We start from the raw sequence: 26,025 nt of genomic DNA on the forward strand, positions 1-26,025 counted from the left end.
ATTGATGACTATAACTACTTACAAAAATGAAATCGTTGCATATAACAGAGGAAGTAAGATACAAATAATACTATGTATTGATCAACATCTTATCTCTTTATTAAAGTTATATGAAAAACCTGTGAATGATTCCAATATCAATCAGGAGGGAAAAGATTGTTATTACTTTGATTTAGAGAGAGAAGAAAGTCTTATATACATTGTAAATTAGACATGAGAAGTAAAGAAGAGGATAGAGATTATTTTGGAGGAAAAAATCATGTATGACTGGAGCACAGAGGTGGACTGTTGTTACATGAGCAATCGGGTTATGTAGCTAAAACACTCAAAAATAAGAGTGAGAGAAGATATAGGAAATAAAGGATGGAGTCAAACCTTATAAGGTATTAATTAATCTGTAGTTCAGTGTTATCACTAATTAAGCACCTGGAGTTTCCTATTGTGATAAACACATTATATGTACCAAATAATGTCCTCAAACATCAGATATCTTCTATTTGCTAGTCTAGGACTTTTGCAATTAATCCTGTACATTCTATTAGCATAAGTGAAGAGTAAGAATACTTTTTGAAAAAAAATATTAGGCCCTTTTCATTGTGAATCAACTAAGTATTCTAATTTTGCTTCATATATCAAATTATCATACACATGCACACACACATATATGAAAAAAAACCATAAATCATATATATGGTCTGAGTCTTAGTTTTATTGTCACAATTATTTGTAATACTAGTTAAAATTTGAAGGCCTGGAAAGGTCAATTGGTTTCTAAAAAATCAAGAAGGTAGTACTAGTGCTGCGATTAGAGCTAAAACCTTTTGACACCTAATTTTAGATAAATTTTTTTGCATTATTTCTTAGAACATGTTCATGAAAACTGCTAATTTAGACTATCTGGATGATGAGCAATTTGCATTTTTAAAAGGCTGTATTATATTGTTAATGTGGTGTATTACCATGAAGAACAACTAACCTGGGTAATGAAGTTTCCCTAGTAGGTTTAACTGGCAAAAGAAAAGAAAAGATTTAGTGCTAAATTAATGGCTTACATAAAAAGACATATTTGAAGGTCTTTGATATTAACTGAAATAAGAATTACTTTCAAAATCTTGTTTACATTTCTAATTTAAGTGGAAAAGTTCTTTATTCATAAATTTCACGATTTTCATAGCTTCTGCCCACATTCTGAAATTTCAAAATTAATAAACCTTACCACGGAAAGGATATTTTATTTTTAGAAACATTGGGAAAATACTTTTTATTCTAGGAAACTGGATAAATGTATTAATCCAGGAAGATTTTTACTCTTGCAACCATCAGATACTATGAGAATATCTCATAGTGTCTGTATCACTTTATTTATTTAGTTACATAATATGCAGGAGAGTGAGAGAGCCATGGTATAAGCACTCGCTCATGACACAAATTAAAGACACAACTGCACTCTCAGAAGGCCCCCTGATCTAGATAAATGCAAGCCTCAAAGTAAATGAAATCTCTCATACCATCTGTCATCCTTTTCAAAACAGCACACATTTTACATTTCAAAACTTATAGGTACTAGTGTATTTTGTGGACCACCTAGAATAAGAATAATATCAATATTACTAATATTTATTTAAAATATGGCCACATTACAAGGAAAAGTTGGATTTTTTTTTTAGCCCTGCTCAGGACAGATATCAAAATCAGTTTTAGCATGCATAATCAGTGAATGGAAGCTCTATTATAACACACAGCCACTGGAATCACTTTAAGCACACTGCAATCAATAAGTAACAATAAAGCACCTCACTGAACACGCTTTTGCATGGCATCCAATCAATATGGGCTCCCAGCTTCTAAACGGCAAGCAATTAAAGATGAATTATCTTGTAAATACCAACTACACCACAGCAGTCTCATTCTACACAAATGATGTCCAAACAGGAACCTGTAACAAACAGATACCTGTAGCAGTTCACCAAACCTTGAATTTCATGCTATCAAACAATTCTATAGAGTCAGCAGTTTTCTCTATTTAGAGAATCTATGCCTAACCAGCAAAATTCTCCATTCTCCATAAATGTATTAATTGGTACATTTATGTTGTGTTCTCATTTTAGATGTTCAATAAGAATTTCATCCTTTTATGGTTCTGAAAGTTACACCAAGATTGTGTTGGAGACTGTTGCTTGCCAGCCTTTCAGGGAATTCTTTAAGCAACAGGCATGTTTACTGGGTCCTTTTGGGCCAAATCCCACTTGCATTTAAGATTTCTTTGGAAGTTTCTAACTTAACTGTTTGAGTTCTGTCTCCTTATTCTAGAACTTTTGACCAATGTGTCATTAACCAAGACTTTATATAATTAGATGTTATTTATTCCTGATTATCTTGAAAATTAACTCTACAAATGTCTCTCTTTTCTGTTCTGTGTTACTTCTTATAAAATTGCATGATTTGAAATTTTGTGTGGTGAATTACTTGTTTTTAAAACTCTCTGAAGCTTAGTTTCTCTATATGGGACAAGAAAACAGTATTCTTTCTGCACAAGAAGTTTCTGAGACTTAAGAGATAATCACAGGAAAGCATGTAAACTGTTACTTCAGTAATAAATGTTTAGAGAATTTAGGCAATAGTGTCATTTTGCAATGCAAAAATTTTAACCATATTAGAGCCACATGCCTCTAAAGTGCTGACATCCCTGCCCATACCTCTGTATTCCTTGCCATGGTTAAGGAAGAACCAACTTCCTTTCAGAGTAGAGTTTTATGTAACATATTTGCATTAAAAAATTAAACATAATTTTATTTCTCATTCTCATCTTTTATTGACCTTTTTAAATATTTTTTGATAGTCTACATACTGTATAAGGATTAGAAGATTAGAAGTAGATAAAGAAAAACCAAGGCATACATATGGAGCCAAAGAGATTTGGGGTACAGGAAATAAGCATATAAGCAAACAACATAGAATGAAGCACAGGTGGTGGAAATTACATTATCAATGTCCTCCACATGCTTACTCGTATTGGAAAAAATAGAGATTTACTTAAAGAGAAAGAGCCAATGAAAAACATGTAGTGTTTTTTTTGTGTGTGTGTGTGTGTGAGTGGGGAAAGGTTGTTTTGTTCTTTTTTACTTTTGAGAATACTTTTTATTATTGAATTCTATGAGGCTAAATAGAGAATAAAAACAAATTGGTGTTTGTGTTTAAACTGTATCTTAATTAGTAATATTTTCTTTAAAATTTTTCTGAGTATTTTACCAAAAAAGCTAAAAAACATGAGCTATACAAAGATCTGTGCACAATACAGAATTTAATGATTAAAAACTACCAGTATCTGTACTGAAGGGAAATACTTATTTTGGATCAATATTTTAGAAATTGTAGAGGATTTCTGTTGTCAAAACTGAAAATAATATTATAGATTTTCAAAACTTTATATAATGCCTGAAAATGCAGGATTTGTTTGAGTATCCAGGGAAAAGAAACATTAATGACAATAAGTATCTTTATTTATTGCATTATAATTTACCATATTATATAATCATTATACTAATTGCTCATATTATCTTCTACCAAAAATTTCAAGGCAAGTTACTCCAAGTAATATTCAAAAGTAACAAGTAGATGGCATTATATTACTATTAATACATACTGCTAAAGGTAAAATTCAGGAAAAAAATAGTTCTATAAAACATTTTACTTTTGAATTCATGAGTAAATACATTTTTTTAATTCAATAACTTCACATTTGAGTCAACCTGGATATAAAATTATTGTAATTCTAGTGATTTCCTTGAGATAATCGCTTCACTAACTGAAACTATTACTTAAGGAAAACCACTTAACACGGCAAGTAAATTTCTTCGCAGGAAATGAAATTAACTTTACATTTAAGACTCCTTTAAGGACTTCCAGTTTTAACGCAATGTTGATTTTATACCACAATGTACTTCTCTACCCCTAAACCTTGTTAAATGAACAAAACAGATATAACAAGAAAAGCAAAGAGAAGCATACTTATGTCAAAACAAGGAACCCTTCAAACCATAACCGTGTTATTTTAAAAACTGTCAGAAGGGAAAAAGACAACAGAAGAATCTAGTAGTCCCTTTTCTCTTACCCAGATACATAAAGAAAGAAACAATAATCCTAAAACATTGTTAATATTCACCTATTTTCAGGTGTCCCATATGATATGCCTGAGTATAACCATCAGAGAACCAGATCTGGTAGTTTGCTATCACTACTAGAAGAAGACCAAAAATGCCAAAAACATTTGATCATGATTAACAAGAGATATATCTAATAATATATCTAAAAAAGAAGTAACACATAGTGCGTACCTCTGAATTTGCTGATAGAACAAAGGAAAGGGCTACTGGAAATCCAAATTTAATCTATCCTTGCTTGCTAAAATTTTGTACCATTAAACATTTGGCAGTTTTGTCCATTTTGTCTTCCTATTTCTGTAAATGAAATCGGTCGTAAAGACTGAAGATTTGGGTAAACTGTAAGAAAACACATTTTTTTTTCTTTGAAATACAAAGGATTTCAAAGCATACCCTGACTTTAGAAAAACAATCTGAATCCTGATGATAATGCACATTAAAATGTTAACAAAATTTATGTTACTATAATTTCTATATAACTTTTATTTTTAGCCTTTTGTCTATATATCTATGAATTTGTATATATATAAAAATATATATATATGTATATATAAATCAAGACACATACACATAATGTAATATATATACATACATATATATATATAGAGAGAGAATCTCAAGAAAACTCCAAGTAGATTAAAAACAATTCTTCTATAGTTTAACGTACATGAAAAGAAAAGAACACAAAATATGGTGAAGTTTCAGTTAGAGCAGAAGGTACTTTCTTGAATGAGGAATAAATTGAATCTGTAGGGTCAAAAATAACTTTATATTCCTTGATTTAATACATTTATCAATTCTGATAAATATTCTAGTAAGTTTCTTGAATTTCAAGTAAGAAAGAGATGATTCTTTAGGAAATCAAATAGGAAAAATCAACTACTTTTGACAAGAGTGTGTGTTTGTTTGTATTATATATGTGTGGGCATGTACCACTTGTAACCCAGTAGGGCTACCTTCAAATGTCCATGTGGCATAGCATCTGGTCAGAGGATGGAAGTGTGGGTACAGTCTCACCACCACGTAATTTGCTGGTTGTGTCACATATAGCACCATCCAGGAGCAGCTGATCTCAGAGAGGCTGAAATAGTTTCAAGAAACATATCTGAAGCACTAGCTTGAGAGCAACACTCCAAAAGGGACAGGACAGGTGCTTTTTTTCAGTTTGTAGTGCACAGATTTAGTAAGAAGCTTTTTGATTTTGAGCTGAATCCCAAAAGAACAAAATGTATGAGTTCAGGACTAAAATTCAGAAATGCAATGGACTCAACTTTAGTCATTCCAATGACCCACAGGCATATCCCCATACTTTTGGTTCTACAGGGTTGGATGTTCTGTTTCAACGTGGATGCTCTCTTGCCAGGGTTACTGTAACAGGTAGATACCTACTTGGAACTCCTTGCAGTCAAGGACCTGCAAGAGAAAAGAAGAGTTAACATACACACAAGAGTAATTTTTCTTCCTTTTTTTGGTACCAGGGATTGAATTCAGGGGTACTTGACCACAGAGCCAATTTTGTATTTTGTTTAGAGACAGGGTCTCACTGAGTTGCTTAGTACCTCGCTTTTGCTGAGGCTGGCTTTGAACTCAGGATCTTCCTGCTTCAGCTTCCTGAGCAGCTGGGATTACAGGCCTATGCCACCATATCCAGCAAGAGTAAATTTTTCTTGATTGACAGGAGACCATTGCATTCAGTAAAGTGGGGCAGGGAGGACGATATTGGAACAAAAGTGGTCTGCTTAGGTGCTTCCTCACAATAAGTGTGAACTGAACAATGGTAACCATCTGGGAGTAAGAAACAAATAATTATTGTTTCAGAACCCTCAGGAATAGAAGTTTTATTCTGATCATCTCACAAATCCCCGGGATTTGTCCAGAGTATAGTTGAGGGTGTGGGAAAGTTAAAAACCACAATTTCTAATCCTTCTAGGATAATCTGAGATTGTGTCAGTGGAGAATATAGTTCAACTCAATGACATCTCCTTTCAAAGGATTGTCTCAGCCACAGGATCAGAAGCCCCTTATAAGAGTCATTCCTTAACACAGAATGGGCAAAGAGGGTTGTTTATGGTGAATGTGAAATGTATGTCTCAGATGTTATGCTGCAACTTCCATAATTAATGGACTGCCTTATGTTCTGCACTAGAATCCACCATATTAGTCAGTAGCCCTGCTTCCCATGGGCCACTTCAGGACTATGACCTGGAGGGTCAGGTAGGAAGGCAGGGATTGTGGAATTCTTTTAATGGGTTACATTGTCTTGAGAATGTCTTTTCAAGGTCACTAAAACTTTCTTTCAATTTCCTTGCAGTTCCTACTCAATTTTCCTTCCCAACATGTCCCCTTCAAAGGATTCAGTCCTGATTGTCCCTCCTTCTCTGATTCCCTTCAGCATTTTTTCCTCTCAATAAGTCTCTTGAAACTCCAACAGTATCTTTTTGTTTGCTTTTTGGAGACCTTATACTAAGACAACATTTTTGTAACTTCAGCAACATTTAACTTCTCAGAGATAGTGGAATGATTTCTGCAAAGTTTTGATTACTAAAACATAAATGGTTACTCTCACTTCCAAAGTCATAGTCACACATATGCAAGAAAGATATATATAATTTCTCCAAAATAAACATATGAATTTCTTTTAATTTTTTTATATCTATTTGTTCTAATTAGTTTTACATGAGAGTAGAATGCCTTTTGATTCATTGTACACAAATGGAGTACAACTTTTCATTCCTATGGTTGTATAGGATGTAGAGTCACACCATTCCTGCAATCATACATATACCTAGGGTAATGATGTCTTTCTTATTCCACCATATCCCCCCCAATGTCCCCTCCCCTCTCCTCACTCCCCTCTGCCCAATCCAAAGTTCCTCCATTATTCCCTTGCCCAGCCCCCATTATGAATCAGCATCCACATATCAGAGAAAACATTTGACCTTTGCCTTTTGGGGTTTGGTTTATTTCACTTAGCATGATATTCTCCGACTCCATCCATTTAATTGCAAATGCCATAATTTTGTTCTCCTTTAATGCAAAGTAATATTCCATTGTGTATATATACTATAGTTTCTTTATCCATTCATCAATTGAAGGGCATCTAGGTTGGTTCCACAGTTGAGCTATTGTGAATTGAGCTGCTATAAACATTGATATGGCTGCATCACCATAGTATGCTGATTTTAAGTCCTTTAGGTATAGACTGAAGAGTGGTATAGCTGGGTCAAGTAGTGGTTCCATTCAAAGTTTTCTAAGGAATTTCCACACTGCTTTTCATGGTGATTGTACCAATTTGAAGTCCCACCAGCAATGTATGAGTGTACCTTTTTCTCCACATCCTTGCCAACACTTATTGCTTGTATTCTTGATAATCACCATTTTGACTGGAGTGAGATGAACTCTTAGTTTTGACTTGTGTTTTTCTAATTGCTAGAGATGATGAACAATTTTTCATATATTTGTTGATGGATTGCATTTTTTCTTCTGTGAAGTGTCTGTTCAGTTCCTTAGCTCATTTATTGTTTGGATTATTTGTTTTTTTTGATGTTAAGTTTCTTGAGGTTTTATATATCCTGGAAATTAGTGCTCTATCTGATGTGTGTGTGTGTGGTAAAGATTTTCTCCCATTTTGTAGGCTTTCTTTTCACATCATTGTTTCCTTTGCTGAGAAGAAACTTTTTAGTTTGAATCCATCCCATTTATTGATTCTTGATTTTATTTCTTGTGCTTTAGAAGTCTTGCTAAGGAAGTCAGGTCCTAAAGTGACATGATGAAGTTTTTGCCTACTTTTTCTTCTTTAGGTTAAGGGTCTCTGGTCTAATTACTAGGTGCTTGATCCACTTTGAATTGAGTTTTGTGCAGAGTGAGAGAAAGGGGTTAATTTCATTTTGCTCCATATGGCTTTCCACTTTTCTCAGCACCATTTGTTGAAAAGGCTATCTTTTCTCCAATGTATGAATTTCATTGGGGGAAAAATTGACTATCGTGCATTCAAGTAATTAATCCAAATAAAATGACAGAATTTAAAATTTTAATAAATTTTGAATGAATATAAATATAGAACCCAATTTAAAAACATCACAATTAACTATCGTTAATATGTGTATAATATAAATCTTTTGCTGGGCTTGGTGGCACACACCTATAATCCCAGGTGAGACTGGGGCAGGAGGATCACAATTTCAAAGCCAGACTCAGCAAAAGTGGGGAGCTAAGCAACTCAGTGAGACCCCATCTCTAAATAAATTACAAAATAGAGCTGGGATATAGCGCAGTGGTCAAGCACCCCTGAGTTCACGCCCCCGGTACACCCCAGCAATATATATATATATATATATATATATATATATATATATATGTGTGTGTGTATCTTATATATATTGTAAACTTATTGTAAAAATAGTATAATAAAAATAGGCCTAGAGAAAACATTTTTAAAAGAGCCACCAAATGTATAAAATGACTGCAGAAATGAAAGATATAGATATATGAAAGATATAGATTAATAACTTCAGAGAATGGTCTTGAAAATATTGTTTGATTAAACAAAGACTATATATCATTTGTATGCTAAATATATGATAACACTGAAGATAATAAAATAATGATGATCATAATTAATGTGATTATACTTTCTTGAATGTGAGGCTAATTATTAATATTTTATATATCTTTTTAAAAAGTACTGGTATATGGTATATTCTAAGATCAATGCTTATATGAGAAATAAACTCAGAAAACAATTTCCAAAATTTACTAAGTTCCAGGAAACAAAAAGCACCTACTTTATAATCCAATAACTAATATCTGATGATTTTGTCCATTGTGTATCTACTTTATTAATCTGATTCTAAACTAAGAGAAAAGTAGATGTTGCAGTGTTTATGATCATTACTTTGTATACAAAAAGACATTATTGATTTTATTATTGATTTTGAGTAAAAATTGATCCTTCTACAACCCAAAGTAAATTTTTGAGCAGTTTTATGAACAAGACAAAATGTTTCACATTTATTTATGACAGAAGGCAAAATCATTTAGACTTGGGGAACCCTATGGACACTCAATACTTGCTTTTAAAATAAAGGGCAGAACATAGATTATACTACACTTTAATTCTACTCACCCTTCAAATTAAGATATGAATATATACCTGAACAAGATGTGCACCTCTAAAACATATTATTATAGTAAAAAGAAAGGGAATGGATCCAGAATAGTAAGGAAAGTAACCACTTCATCTGATATGAAAGAATATATTATGCTTTGGATATGAGGCAGCCCCCCCAATCAGAGATGAGATGATTAGATACCAATATATGAGCCATCTAACTTAATTTCTCTTTCATTTCTAATGTTTCGGTATTTGTGTAATAAACTTTGTTTTTCCATCATTTTAAAGAGCAATTTGCTTATGACACTTGTCATGTAACATTGGTCATCACAGCCTTTATCTTTTTGCTAAAATCTCATTTTTCTAAAGGGATCTGGGAAGGATTGGGATTTGGGATAGAAGCAAGAGGAAGTGAATGAAGGAGTTCTATGATTGAAAATGACTATCTGATTTCATTGCTTAAATTCTAAATCATATTTTTCTTAGACACATTTAGCATCTATCTATCTATCTATATCTTATGTATATATTATTTTTGTCATATATATATATAACTGATGACTAAATCAAGGTACAAAATTCTATAAAATCCTCTTAGAATTTTTCCAGTTTAAATAACTGTCCAATGTAAAAAAAAATTCACGTTTTCCTTTTTGATTTTATTCATTTATTTCAAATGTTTTCTTTTTTTGGGTAACAAATTACTTGGAGCTTTCTGAGAAAGCACATCAAGTAACAACAAAAACCATCATGAAACATACATTCTAACAAACAAAAAATACATATAAGGTAATCTCAAATAACTGAAAGTTCCAATGAAGGAATATAGTGATATTATGAAATAGTTTAACTTTATTAGGGTGTTTCTTAACATAGAGTGACCATGGCAAACCACTTTGCACTTTAAAAAGCTTTTACATTTCAGCTAAGATCTAAATAATTATGAGTAACCATGAAGAATCTCATGCACTGGCTTATGAAATACTGTGTTTTCAATGAATTGTAGTTCTATAGGCCCATTCATGGTTCATAAAATGAATAGATTTTAAAACTTATTTATTTACTCATTTATTTATTATAATTCAAATACTGAATGGCATCTACAAATGAGAAACTTTAAAATAATAGGATAAGCCTGAGGATATAGCTCAGCTCAAAAAGGAGGATAAAACATGGATTATTAGGAACTTTTAAATTTATTTATTTTTTTGTCATGCTGGAATTGAACCTAGGACCTTGTGCATCCAGGGCAAGCACTCTACCAACTGAGCTGCATCTTAGCCCATGAAATGCTTTTCTTAAAAATGGCTTATAAATATTAGAGCTTTAAATATCACTTATTACAAGGTGCAACATGAATATAAGGTGAAATTTATTGTTAACACTGGTGGTTATAAATCTTTACTCAAGAGAATTTCCATGGGGATTTCAGTACCTAGACTAAATGACCAGATTTAAATGCATCATTATTTTTTAACCTCATTTGTGTGCCTGAAGCAGTTGTACTACAATCATAGCTCGTGTCTAGTCACCATTTTCTTTTTGTTCACATATGATTGTATTTTTGATGTGTGAAATCTGTGATTTCTTGGAAGGAAACTCTTCTTATCTATATGCCTATTTCATGAGAGTTAGTTTAGTGAAAACTTAATGGTTTATTTTCCAAATCCACGTAAGTAGACCAAGGTAACCTTCTACAAATTACAGTACAGGTGGAGAAGCTGCTGAGGGCACTGCTATCCATGCACCCCTCCTTGAGAACTTTGTCCTTGCTTGTTGGTACTGCATGCAAGTCACATGACATACAAGGTCAGATATGGGCCAAGTGTCAGCCACAGGCAGAAGAACCTCTGTCTTAAATGTAAACAAAGATATTTTTTAAAGTATAGATAATAAAGTAGAAATATAATTTCTGTTATTTATTTACCTCCATGGATCATTTTGAACACTTCCTGAAGTGTATATATATATATATATAACTTAGAAAGCTCCAGTCTCTTGGTATTTCTACTGGACATAGCTCAGGCAGCTCCAAGACAATTGATGTTTTACTTAAGAAAATATTTTGCCTCAAAATAGTCACATTTGTTATTGCATCTTTTATACAGATGAAATCCCCCAACTAGAAATGCTGTGACAATCCCTTGGTTGACCAGAATATGTATAATAATGATAGACAGAGGAGCTGCTGAAAGAGAAAAAGATAATCGAAGTGTCTGTAGGTAGATAACATTCATTTTGATAAATATCAGTCGCACTTTGATAAATATCAGTAGCTTCTATCCACATAACTAAACGGTTAATTAGTACAACCCATATGGCAATTCTTTTTTCCAGAAGTAGACTTTTAGACGTGAGACTGGAATGAGAAAATTATTTCATATTAGCCTGCAGTAAAGCAAAAATTGATTTTTAAAAAAGCAGTAGGGTTTAAATGATCAGTTATATATATTCCTGTCAAGTATTTCCTTAAGAGAAACCTCTTCCTTTAGATGATGTTGCTGTTACAACAGTGAAAGGACATTATATCCATATTGTGTTTATGCCACTTGTAACTGACAAAGGGGAAAGAAAGATACAAGAATCCCTTGGATGCAGTGCTAGTTCTGAATTAATAATATTACAGTAAATGAAGGAATCATTTAGGTCGCTGAACACTATGCAGCAAATAATCATTTTTTAAATGATCAGATACTAATTCCAAAGTAAATACACTCCATCTTGTAGTTGTTTCTCTCTTTTCTCAGAACAATTGAGTTTACAACATTTTCCCAAATTTAGTGTTAGATTTTATCACGTCTTTTTATTTTATTTTAATTTTGTTTTGTGGGAGGAAAGATGAGGTATAGGCTGCCAAACCAGTTATTGACAAGTTTTGCAACACAAAATACACAAATGGCCTATATAAATCATGGCAGGAACAATTTGTCCATATTAATAAAATAAATAAGATCAAGATAAGTAAAAGGCAGAGAAATATAAAATAGAAATTAGGAAACACAGACAGAAGCAAAATATATGTACATATAAGAAACTTAAGTTTTTCACATAGTTTTTCAAAATTTTGCATCTAATACTATAAAATATAAATAATGTACTGGTCTCAGAGTTGAGTAATTACTAAGTTTCATGTCATTGTTTCATTGAGTTCAGTGAAAATGATTAATTTTAACCCCTTCTTTCTCTTGTACATAACATATCATTCTTGTTTATGTTGATCACTGTGCAAATCCAAGCTATAAATCATGATGAGTAATACATAACTCTACATTTTCATTCCAGGACTATTAATGCATGCTGTTCTCCTTCCATTGCATGGAGACCTCCAGGCATTTCACTGGTAACATATAATTTTGACTTTATATATATATATATATATATATATATACATATATTCATATATATACATATACATATATATACATATATTCAAATATTTTGGCTTTTTTTTCTTATAAGACAAGTAAACAATCCAAAAAGACTAGTTTAATATTCCTATCCACTTTTGCTTTATAAAGTTAGAGTATCATTTTTAAAACATTATTGTTTACCTAGTGATTTTTTCTCTATGTTGAATTTTATCAATTTTAGCATTTAAGAAAAGTTTATTAAAGATTGAATAATTATCCCAACAATACTCTTACATGTACTCAAATAATCATAAAGTTGATAGTTTGTTTTCTTAATTTCCATCCATGGTCCCATCGAGGTTGCCTTGAAGGATGCTGGGCAAAAGGAAATTGAGAAAGTCTTTGTCCTTAATATGTTTGAGTTGAGTAGTATAGTAGTATAGTAGTATAGTAGTTGTCACACTTTTATTAGGAAACTTTTAAAAATATAATTATACAAGTCTCATAGTTTATGTGTGTGTGAGAAAAAGTGTGTATGTGTGTGTATGCATGTGTTTATGTTCATTAGGAAATAGTTTAGAATTAATATGGTTTCCAGATAGTTAAAATTAAACCTCTTTGGAAGATATTTATTAATATAATCATTTTAATTGCAACAAATGTTCGAATGGTATTCTATTAAAAAGTGAAAGACTAGAGTAAGATGAAACATAAGAACAATCAGAGTAGTTAAGCTGTTCTTTAAAAGGATTTTCCTGTTGGGAGAGACCTCTTCCCTTCTCTGCATATGGAAGTTGGACTTTCTTCAAACTGAGCTGGAGTCCTTATTAAATATCATTGTGTTTGCCTCACACTGCAAACTTTTCTGAGGAAAAGTATTGACTGGTATTTATGGTAAATTATGAATAATTTCCCATACCTATTTTTGTTATCCCAGGTGTTGATGCAGTTTCATAAAGAAATGAATGTAGAAAATAAAAATGTTCTTTAAAAAAGACTTTGAGTGAAAAGTTGTATGCTGAACAAATTTGCTCTAGCCCTAGTCTTGACACTGGTGCTGAAGGAAGTGAATGGACTGAAGGAAAATGAACTGTACAAAAGCCAGGCTGGGTTCATGCCAATGATAACTCATTTCAATGAGATATTTAAATAATTTGTGAATTCAACAAGAAGAATAAATCAGATGGCTTCTCAGGGGAGGAGGAAAGGGAAATGATCAATTTTTTTAAAAAAAATTCTTTGCTGCTTCTTTTGGTATTTTACAAGAATACTCTACTTTTGGACTCATTTTCCCATTGTTTCACAGATTTTTAGCACTCATTACTTGGGAGGTAAAACTCATTTTCTCATAATGATTGACAAGAGTAATGTGATATTTATTTCTGTTTTATTCATTTAATTTTATGTAATTGACAAGTTTTGTGGATAATGCTGGCTTATATTCTCCAGGCTCTCTGTATGTTTCTGTATATTTATGTGCAATACATCTGTTGCAGTGTGCAGCTCCTCTCAGAATCATTTTCTGGTTTCAGCTCTGCAAAAGGGTGAAAGGAAAACAACTTAGAAACCAGAAATGAAATCACTGGCAGGCTGCAGCTCTGAATGAGACTTGGAGGCTCCTTCAGTTCTTTGAAGCAGCATGTGTCAAACTTGTGATGAATCAAAATTTTATATTCAGAATTTGAAACCTCTCAGCTGACACAGCTGCAGTCAAAGCCTAGAGGATACAGTGTAAGATTCCTATTTTGCATCGAATCACTGAATACTTCCATTGGAAATTCTTTTTCTCAAAATAATTGCCTCATTTGAATGTTGGGGTACAGAAATTCAGGAAACAGCATTCCTTTTTAGAATAAAGACAATGAAAAAAAATGTGACATGACCTTTTTTCCTTCCACGAATTGCCTCTGAGAGCATATCTACCTGTCAGTTTGCCTACCCACCTTCCTGTGTCACCAGCCCTCACTGCTCAATCATTGAAGAAGGTGTAAAATCAAGAGCCATATATATCCATTTTGTTAAATAAAATAATCTCTTTGTCAAACTCTGTTTTGCCTTAGGAGATTAAATGGGAGATGTTCTTTCTGAAGGCTTACATCGAGAGGTACCTTCCCTATTTTGCAAAACATCATCTATCACATTTAGTGGCTTCTATGGTCAAACTTACCCTATGGTGTGGCAAGTGTGGCTGTGCTATGATCTGGCCATCTTCGTCTCAGATCCTTTTTCTTGGAATATTTTTTTCAAGTAAATAATGAAATTGGAACTTCCCATGTAAATTATAAAAAGACATATAATTTAAATATAGATTTATTAATCATGATTCTAATGTGCCCTAAAGTTCATAGTGATTTATACTTGTTGATTGTGATTGACAGATAAAATTCTGTTTTAAAACTACTATGGTCCTTGGCTACAGATTTAAAGAAATGACTGTACCTGGAAGTAAAATTTTATTTTGGATTAAAATTATACTTAAATAAAATATAAGTATGTATGATAAATTATCTTGTTCAATGATAAATAATAATATGTAAATAAATAATAATAGAGAGATTAACCACCTTCTTAACCACCTTCTCTCTCTCTCTCTCTCTCTCTCTCTCTCTCTCTCTCTCACACACACACACACACACACACACACACACACACACACAGAGGAATGCATGAATCTTAATCTTAGTTGTTAGTTCCAAACAAATTAATAATTTACACTTAGAATTTTTATGGGATTTGGCTTTAAGAATGATTTGATCTATTTGCTAATCCAAATAATTAAAGGGAAAGAAGAGAGCATTTTATACTCTTAACGACAGTGAAACTGAACTCTACAGTGGTTACTGAACCTGCATTAAAAAATGTTAGTTTGTGGTAGATCAACTGCTTCAAAACCTGGTATCTCTGTTTATAAAGTCAATAAACTACCTAGAGGATGAAATGAGCTCTCCTTGCTCTGAGTATTTATGAAAAAAACAAATAGTTTTAATAAATATGTTTACCTTAATCTCTTCCAACTGAAATAATTTATCTTGGTATGTAACCAAAAAATTTGGTTGTAACCATGACATGAATATTGTTTCCCCCTAAAATTTACATGCTGGACCCATAACCTTTAATTTGATGGTGTTTGGATGCAGGCTCTTGGGCATAAGGTTTACAGGAATTCCTGAGAATGGAGCTCCAATGATGGAATTAGTGTCATAAGAAAAGGAAAAGACACTAGAACTTTCTCCCTCTCCAAGGTGTGGAGCTACAGAGAGAAAGCCTCTGCAAGCAAGACAGACACCTTCCCCAAGAATCAAACCTGCTGGCATTTCGATTGTGAATTTCCAGGCTTCACAGCAGTAAATATCTACTGTTTAGCCCCTCACTTTGACCCTAGTCTAAGGCATTTTGTTAGAGGAGCCCAGTCTAACATATCTACCGATTTTACCACATCTACCTATTTTAAAGAATGTAACCAGTCTAGCATGTGGCTTAACTTTTGTTTTCAGTTTTAAATCTTATTTCTTAGTTAAAATCTTTTCTTTTCTTTCCTTTTCTTCTTCTCCTCCTCCTCCTCCCCCTCCTCCTCCTCCTTCTTCTTCGTCTTCTTCTTTTCTTTCCCTGTTCCTTTCCTCCATTTGACATCAGTAAAAGTTTTAAATATCATGAAAACTGATTTGGCTGTAAATGGAGAAACGGTACCAAAACAAAGTGAAAAGAAAAACCCCAAGGATACACAGAATACCCTAAACAAACCCTCAAGTTTGGCCTCTGGGGGTTCACATATCACAAGAACCTCAACTCTACCCCCTTGCAACGACTCTTCGGAGAAGCGCTGAACGCACACCAACAGCACAGGAGACCGCCAACAACACCTTTTGTTAACACAACAAATGTGACACTAGATAACTTTTTTTTTTTTTAATTACAGTACATGGTACACAGGGTCTCCAAGATGGCCCTGTATAAACCCCCGTAAAGACTTGAGCCCAGTACTCTTTATAAAAATATTGTGTTGCTACAAAAGTATAAATTAATGCCATAGATATTAAGAAATATTAAACACATAAAACTTAGAAAGATTAAGAAAAATATTCATTAATACCTATAGAAAACCCTGACCTAAAAAAGATATTTTTTGTGCTTTTGTGTGTGTGTGTGTGTGTGTGTGCATTTCTTTTTTTTTTTTTTTTTTTTCTTCCTTTTTTTTTAAGATGACTTGAGTTTCTTGCACTGAGAGAGACTCAGATGTCTTTATGGTGTTGCCTAGAACGCTGTCACTTTTGAGAAAGGATGGAGGCGCATGCACACAGTTACTGAGCAGGGCAAGAGGGCACCATGTCTTTCTCAAGATTACCAAATTGGGGAATTGGGGGGTAAAAAAAAGGCAGGATCAGAAAACAACCAAAAATAATTTACAAAATATCTCTGCTCCAGGTGGTTGTACGAAATGGTCTCCTGATGCTTGGGTTCTGAACCGCCTGGCTGCAGTGTTCCTGCTCTCTCCAGGTGCCGAGACCTCAGAAAATATCTTTTTTTTCTTTTTTTGTATGCATGCATATATTTAATAATGAAACAATTCATTAACAACAAAAAATTATAAAAATTTATGAGGCCTCAGTGCTGTGGAAGAAAGTGAGATATCAAGGAAAAAAGCAACTGAACCAGAAGGTAATATGATGAGCAAAAGCAAAAGCAAATATGAGTAGGATAATATTATATTACCTGAAAAAGGAGAAGGGCTGGAGAAGCAACCAGTTATCTGAATGCTTAGTAGCAAGCAGCCTCACTGAATGTTGCACAGAATGGAGGCTATGAGCCAGAGAAAGTCAGGAAAGGAAAAGAATATATAACCCAGGGTAAATAGATGGAAGAGAGTAGGAATTACAGAGGGATGACTCTAAGGCCTTTTGTTTCCGCTAAAGTCTAAAATAAGCCTTAAGTTTTTAAGTATGTCAGTCAAATTCTACAATCACATCATGAGTAGCACTAGGCACCTGTGAAGATGTGGTGAGGGAAGTGGTTTATAGAAGTAAAGGAGTGACATGGATCCTGCTCTACAGAGCTTACAACCTACATGAGGAGACAAATTGTACACATAAAACTACTATAAAATATATTTACAAAATAACATACATACATATAAATATACATATGAATATCCAACATAGGAAGGCTAAGGGGTACTATGTCAATAATTGCTTAGAAGTCCCTAGGAGAGTCATTGAAGGCTTCCTAAAGGAAAAAATGTTGGACTTGTTTAAAATATAGTGTTAGTAGAAAGTAGGGCATGTGCAAAGGTACAGAAATAGGAATAACTATACCATGTTCAGTAAGCAAATAAGCTTGATTAGAGTCCAAATACATCTAGTTAAGAAGTGAGTGTGATGAAACAGTAGAGGTCCATTCAGTGAAAGACCCTGCAATGTTAGATCTGGTCTGTAAACAAAATGAATAGGGAATGAATGTTTTCATTAGGTAAGGATAAGTGGCCACGGGTCCAGGACCAAATCCACTTCTCTCAAGTTTGGTAAGAGACAGAAACCAGCAATGGAATAGTAGAGAAGCACTCAGCTTCCTTTGAGAAGTACAAGGAATTGCCTTCTGCAAGGACTTGTTCAAAGTGGCAAGTGAACCCCCCAAAGCAAAGAAGTTAAAAAACAATGAAATTTCTATGTAGCAGATCTAATATCCTAAAGCCAGCTAGATCCTGGTCATCTCAAGTGTTCAAGCAGAATATACTTGGCCCTTGCTACTAATTCTTGGTGGGAAGCATATTATATATGCTTATAAAATGGTTTTATTTTTGAACTACAATGACAATCAACTTTGATCCTAACATTTTATACATTACAACAAGAATGAAAAGAGCCCCAATCTATAGGGAATGTTCATGTCCCTAAAGAAGGACAGGTCAGTAAGGGCCAAATTCTCCCCTATTCTTTAAGTGGAAAAGCAAAATATCACACCTTGAAAAGAAGCTGCTCTCAGCCAAAGCAAGTAAGACCTCTTTCTTTAAGCCTATTGATCTGAAGCTGTTCCAGGAAGAAAAGGGGGAAAAAAAACAAAACAAAAACAAAAACAAAAACAAAAAAAAAAACCCAAAGAGTTCAGGTCAGATGTTCAGCAGCAGCCAGAGTCCTACCCTATGTCACCACAGTTCTGCTGGAAAGTGCTGGATCCCAGTGATGCTGGATCCCAGTGATGTTGAAATTGACTGTTGGGGCCCAATCTTGATGCCATATGCCTCATTGTGGACATCAAATAAACCCTGCTGGATCTTCCTATATGTTTCTTTGGCTATGTTAATGAAGGCCTCTTCAACATTGCAGGCTGTTTCGGCTGAAGTTTCCATGAATATAAGTCCATACTCTCGAGCAAAGGCCTCTCCTTCCTCTCTCTTCACATCCCTGCGGGACTCTAGGTCACTTTTATTCCCAATCAGCATGATAACCATGTTGGAGCTAGAGTGCTGGCGGGCATCCTCTAATCATGAGGTCAGGTGGTTGAAGGTTTCACGCAGTATCCCAGATTTGCAGTTTGATTTGTTTTCCATCAATGTTGACCATGCGGGCCCCAAACTCACACCTATCATGAGGTCGTGGACAGGCTAGAACCGCTTGTCTGTAAACTGCAAGAGGAGACATGACTTCCCCACACCTGAAAAAAGAAGATGTACATTCCAGCAAGCACGTGGCTGGAGAACTTTACAGCTGCTGGACTCTGGGCATAAGGGCTCAGAAAATATCTTAACGAAGAACTTCAACAAAACTTATTAAATACCTAGATGCTTGGGATTACTAAAGACAAATTTATTTGGGCCACTTAAAAATAGTGTATAATAGGCATAGTTTTACAACTGTTAAGAAATTAAGTACACAGATTTGATTTTTCATTTGTTACTTCTTATAAGATTACAAAGCACAACTGACAAAACAATACTTTTTGACATTTATAAAACTTTGATCCCTACTATTATGTAAATATTATTCTAATTTAGATGTTAGAGAGAAACAGATAAGACAGGCAAAATATGACATAGAAAATTCTTTGGGAAAAAATGTACAATGGAATGCAGCACATAGAGAAATATTTATCAATTACTACATGCAATAGAAATATGTAATATTGATTTGTAATTATAATTTTTATCTGAACTTGAAAATATTTTGTAGCATTTTTGAGAAAGAATCTTTCTAAATTGAAAATGTTTTTTAGAAGTATGCCTATTCATATATCTAATTGTGCAAATATTTTTCTTTATTAAAAAGGATTTTTTCAATCATATATAAGAAAATGTCTCTTCATAAAAGTCATATCTCATTTTTATTGTCTTATAATCTAAACAAATAAATGGCTAATATATATTTAACTTAGTTTATATTTTCTCTAGTAATTCTTATATTACATAAGGGATTTATTCCTGTGAAAATAATTATATTAGAGGAAACCTAGCTAACATTTATGAAAGCAATAAGCCAGTGGAAACCATCTCATTTATTTTATAAGAAAAATATTTTAATAAATCAATTTTCCTTTGAACTTTAAATAAGTCCATAGTGAGTAGTAATCTTAGAACTGTTAAAGAAATAATGGGCCAATAATTAAATGTCAAAATTTGGGACTTGATAATTAAATGCTATTTCTCTCCAAATGTTAAGAAGGCTCTTTACATGGAATTTTCACAAAAACAATTAATCTGGGGTTTTGTTTTTGTTTTGTTTTTAACATAAAAGAGTAAATGAAGTCCATTTCAATTTTGTGTTTTGTTAAAACACAAATTCTATATTGATTCAGATATTAATTTATGGAAATAATCAGAAGGATCTTTTTTCCATCTGGGAGCACTATTACCACATTATTAAAACACTGAAGAAACTAGTAATGAACGCTTAGCTTTTGTTCTTATTATAGTTCTATTGTGTGATTCCAGACACTGTTATAGACTTTGATTTCTTTATGAAAAATTTTAAAGATGAAAGCAGTGACCACCAACATTACTTTCCATGTCTTGAAATTTATTTCACGCATATATTTTAAGATTACTCCTGTTGGCTACATTGAAGGATTCTTTTTGTTTTACTATACAGTAATGACAGGATTATAGCAAACTCATGAGAGGAAGGAAAAGTTATATGGGGCATAATAAAAATGACTTGGGAGTGGTCATTACAAAATAACACAGCAAAAATGGTAAATATGGTCATGCAAAGAAGAATAAAACAACTTCATGTATTTCAAAATTGCTTCTATCTTCTTTTTGTTAGCAATTTTCAGTTTTCCTTTAATAACAATATTTAACAATTAACAATTATTAATCCTTTAATAACAATATTTAGATACTATTAATAGTGAAAGTAGAAAACAAATTAATTTTGGAAATGAATTTTAGAAATATGGCAATAATGTAACTGCCTATATTAGATATTTATATCCTACAAAAAGAACAATAGAGCTATTGATTTAGATTAGAATATTCTGAGACCTAGGAACTAATGTAAATCATATGTCATGTGTTACTACTACCTTAACAACTGTGGTCAGAACCCATGGAAATGGGAATTATCACAAGTGATCATAAATGGAATGAAGGAATTCCCAAACTGGATGCATGACCTCCAGTAACTTTTAATCCATTAAAATTTTTAACATTGATTGATTGTAATCTAATATTAAATAATTTTACTTAAAATATATTACTAATTTATAGCTTGTCATATCACCCATAGATATTTAAAATACTTATATTATTCATCATAATCTGAAATTATTTTATTTTTGTTTTTCAGACTTTTTGTTTACTGTTAACTCCATCTGAAAAAAATAAATTATATCATGCAGATTTCTTTTCATCAGTATCCTTTTGAATCTCTAGCAACTTGTACAAATCCAGGCACATAATAGGTAGTCATATATTTTAATTGAATAATTAATAACTAAAATGATTATGTAAAGTTTCCTTAGTATATTCTGGCTGAAAATAGAGAAAAATGGTTCAACTCTGTATTTGTGTAAGAGAATAATTTTATCAGAATTTCAATATTCTACCTTCCATATAATCTGAACTTGAAATTTAGATATGGCAGATGACTTTGCAGATACCAGTTTATACATCTTGCCTTTATTTCTTCTTTTCAAGCAAGGCTTTGTTGTTTGTTTCTCATGTTAGGCAATTAACGTGTAATTCCTTTGAGGCGATTCATGGAAAGGTTTTTCTGACTTTTTGTTTCTACAAAGCAAAGGCCAATGGAGGAAACTCATCTTGGGGTAGAGAGGAGAGAGTGAGGTGGAGAAAGAAGTTTATACCATGATACTGAAGCAAGAGCTGTCTACATAGTAGTGTAGATAGGTGATCCATTGGATAGGGGAGATCATAACTGATATGGGTGCGGGAAGATGGAGGATGCCTCTGGGGGATTGAAATGCTAATACCTCCAGAGTCCTTCCTGGCCCCTCCTCCACACATTACCAAGGTGACCTGCCTATAAGAAACTGTTCCTCCCAAAAGGCACTTATTGAAGCACTTCCTCGGTGGCCCTGACCCTGCCTGTTTGCTTCTCACCTTCTGGCTCTTTCCCAGGGCCACTGGTCTTATACACAGGACGGGGAGAGGAAAGAGACAAGATAAGGGGGGAAGAGGGCAGAGAACAAAGAAAATCTAAAATGTATAAAAGGGGCAGGACACTCTCACTTCTTTGGATACCAACTCTGGGCCCCCTTCCTCCCAGAAGTCTGTTTCTATTCTTCAAATAAAACTTGCTTTCTATGCTCTCAAAGGTGTTTCTCCGTTGTTCAGTCTTCACCAATAACATTATCATGGATGCTGTGATGCTCACAGGTCCACTTCAGGAATGGGGGATTTATTATTTTTTTTCCTCCACTCTCAGAAACCTCCAGAAATTTTTTCAGCTAATGTGAACAACCTGGCCCCAAGTTGCCATTCTTCTATACCATTTTCAAAGCTTCTTAAAGGATTTTATGGAGCTTTGGTTGAGATTGCTTAATTTGTGTCTGTACCCATTTTTTTCTTCCCTTCCCCTTCAGGGGAATTAATCCAAGCATATTTTTTACTAGACCTCTTGTATACTAAACTCCATTTTAGACTCTGTTTCCTGGAGAATGTGGAAATGTTAGTGTGAGACTCTTAGAAGACACATACCTGGAATTTTGAACTGGATGTGGAACATCGCGATCTCTTGACCACGGTAGCAGTGAAATGGTTTAAGCTTCTGTGCATGATGAGCTGGGATGGTACAACTGGTGGGAATGCACAAACTGTAATATATCAGGCCTTGGAAGACTATAGTGGAAATAATAACATTAAGCACAGTAGAATTGCTAAATTTTATTGCTTTGAGAAAAGATAACAAAAAACTGAGAGGAATTAATTGGCAAATAATGGTAACTGTAAGATTGAAAACTCAAAGGCCTCCTTGGTATTATACAAAGGGATCTCAGCTGCTATAATGAGAGGACAGAGAAGGATGAAGACAAGACCCAGTTCTTAATTTGAAAGAATAGCTGACCTTTAAACAAGGTTACAGGAGTCAATACCCAATAGGAGCACTGGGAATTGCAGAAATGTTGGTAGGAAGGATTCTAGAAGTATGCAGAAGTAATGATCCACAGTGACTGTTATGCAGAATAATGGCTACCCCAAATCTCCTAATCCCCCCAAAATTCACGTCAGGTTGGGTGGAAAAGGGTAACAAAGGTAGCAGACATTATTACAATTGCTAACTTATTTACTTAAATTTAAATTGAGAGGTTATTCTTAATTGTCCCAGAAAGAAAATGTAAGTAGAAGATACCTTAAAATTGGAGGAGGAAAGAACTAAATAGAGGGCAACGTGAGAACTTGGGCAAAGTCATTTCTGCCTTTGAGCATGAAGGAAATGGCCACAAGGAATGCAGGCAGACTCTCAAAGACAAAACAGACAAGAAAACAGATTTTCCTCTAGAGCTCTCAGGAGGAACACAACCTTACCAACTCTTAGCAGATAGTCCATTCAGACTCCTGATTTCCAGAACTGTAAGATCATAAATTTACATTATTTTAAGTCACTAAATTTGTGGTCATTTTTTATAGAAGCAGGAGGAAACTAATATATTTACTGAGGTAGAAATGCCAAAGATGCTGTGGCAGATGGTAGAAGAAGGAATTAGAAGACTGAGAGCAATAATTTACTCACAGTGATATACTATGTAGGGTAAAAAGAAAAAACGTGAAAATAGGCTTGATAGAGGGTTTAAAGGAAACACATTTGCCAAGTCAAAAAGGAATATGTTGATGAGGAACTGGCAATCTCAGTTAGAGTTCATTGCTTTTGTTAGGACTTCTTTTCCAGCAACAAAAACAATACCAAGAAAATACCAAGCTCCACAAGACCAAAGGTTAAGTGTCATTGCTCAGGAAAAAAATTGAGGTTGCATGATTAGAAATCTAGTTGTCTCAAATTTTGCAATGAGAAACAACATCACAGTGGCAGCCATAGGACTCTAATTTGCAAAGTTAGAGTTTGTTAAGGGAATAGAATCTTCCAAAGTGTGAGATAGGTGAGCAGGCAGTGATGTCCAGTTGCTCCTTGTTATTGCCATACCCACCAAGTTGTAGGTCATTCAGGTCTAGCAACATTTTAACAATCCAATATAAAAATCAGTGTATACCACTGGCCTCAAATTGGCTGTATTTAGGCTCCCTTGCCAATGCTTCCTGCTGACTCTGTTATATTTCTAGTTTGTAGCCATGCCTGGGAACCAACTATGTTATTAGTCAAGGCCAGAAACACTGATTCTGTGTATATACTCAAGGAAATACACATTAACTTATGAGCATGCCCCAAGTCCTACCCTTTCACTTCTGTAACATGTTGGCCATGTGCCTTCTTTGTTTGACCTGCATATAAAAAGAGCCTATGGAAAAGACTCAGGGTGAAACAGGCTAATGGAGACCAAAATGGGGGCAAAATGAGGACTAAAATCGAACTGATAGGAGCTGAAGCTGAAGCTGGAGACTGGTTGTGGAAGATGGAGAGGTTATGGCCACTGCTAAATAAAGCATGTTTACTCTCCTAACTATCTGACATCTTCTTCCACCTGTAGAACCTTGCATCTATTTTCTGAATCAGAGCTCCTACATGATACCTGCATATTACCCAAACAGCACCAAAGATCATAAGAAAGATGCCTGTGCAGGCGGCTCAGAATATACATATCAATCACCAGGGTTGCACCTGCAAGTCAATAGTCAATTACTGGGTCTGACATTTATGCCACATGGAGGTTCCCTGATAGGAACCTCCTATGTAGGGGAAAGAATTCGGAGCATGGCTCATGAAGGTGTTGGTTTGGTATATGGGATTAGCTTACGACACTGTGGCAAGGGAAAAATCTTCCCTGTGGAAAGAAACTTGAGTGTTGACTGGTCATCACTACAGGGAAGAAGAATCTGAATTTATAGTATATGTGCAATCATAGTTGGTAGTGAATGTCTTGCTGACTGGTCAAGGCATAGGAGAGTTTGTAAGATTGGAGACCAGGAAATATGGAGTAGGGACATATGGCCAGGTTTTTTTTTTTTTTTTTTTGTTTTTTTTTTTTAATATGGTTAGGTTTTTATTTCTTGTTTAACAATAGCTCAGAATTCATGAGGATAGACAGCAGATGATATTCGAATTAAAATAAATTATGAGTTATATTTGAGTTAATATAATAAAAGGAGGAAAATTTTAACTCTAATTTGGAGAAAGAGCAGTTGTTGGAGGACAGAAGGCATGCAAGATGGAAAACTCTTCATCTGTTTTTAGTTACTGTATCATGAGTATCTAGGTGGTCTAGCATAGAATAGATTCTGTCACACACTTGCTAAAATCCTTGTTGACAAGTATAAACACAGGAAATACATTTCCAAGGCTAAGTAAGATGTAAAGTTACTAAATAGCAGCAAAATTCAATTTCTTAATTTCTTTTAGAAAATTTGTTAGTGAAGACATTTACCTCACAGATTGTTTGATGCAATTAAATTTTGATCTCATCTAAATGCATCTAAGCTTACTGGTGGCTGTTTAGTAAGTGATCAATAAAAGCTATTCGTTTAGTTAACTTAGCAATTAAATTGTTGCAAAAAATTTGTGATTTCTATAGAAAAAAAAAAGGATTTGTGTCTCATTGTTTATTTTCTATATTTGCCAATACATAGCAATATACCTTCGCTCAGCAGGGAAAAAATGTAGCAAGTACCTGTCATTATTTAAACATTAAGAGAAAAAATTTTCCATGGATGAGCTATTTCCATAAAGTCAACATTGATTATATTTTTTTCACTTTAAAAAATGTTTATTGCTTATTGCCTCTGGCATACTTGGATGTTAGATCTATTAATAATATGCACTGATTCAAGAGATGATATCTTTTTTTT

At 33.7% G+C, this 26,025-nt stretch overlaps 1 pseudogene across 1 annotated transcript; it reads right to left on the reverse strand.

Moving 5' to 3' along the window:
- Positions 1-18,759: 18,759 nt before the first annotated feature.
- Positions 18,760-22,795, reverse strand: LOC306637671 (ras-related protein Rab-2B-like; annotated as a pseudogene). Its single transcript has 2 exons — positions 22,768-22,795; positions 18,760-19,268 (listed from the first exon to the last, which is right to left on the reverse strand). The product of its transcript is annotated as a ras-related protein Rab-2B-like (transcript).
- Positions 22,796-26,025: the final 3,230 nt, after the last annotated feature.

The sequence above is a fragment of the Sciurus vulgaris genome, assembly GCF_902686455.1.
Source record: "Sciurus vulgaris genome assembly, chromosome: 10".
In the NCBI taxonomy this organism is placed as follows: Eukaryota; Metazoa; Chordata; class Mammalia; order Rodentia; family Sciuridae; genus Sciurus; species Sciurus vulgaris.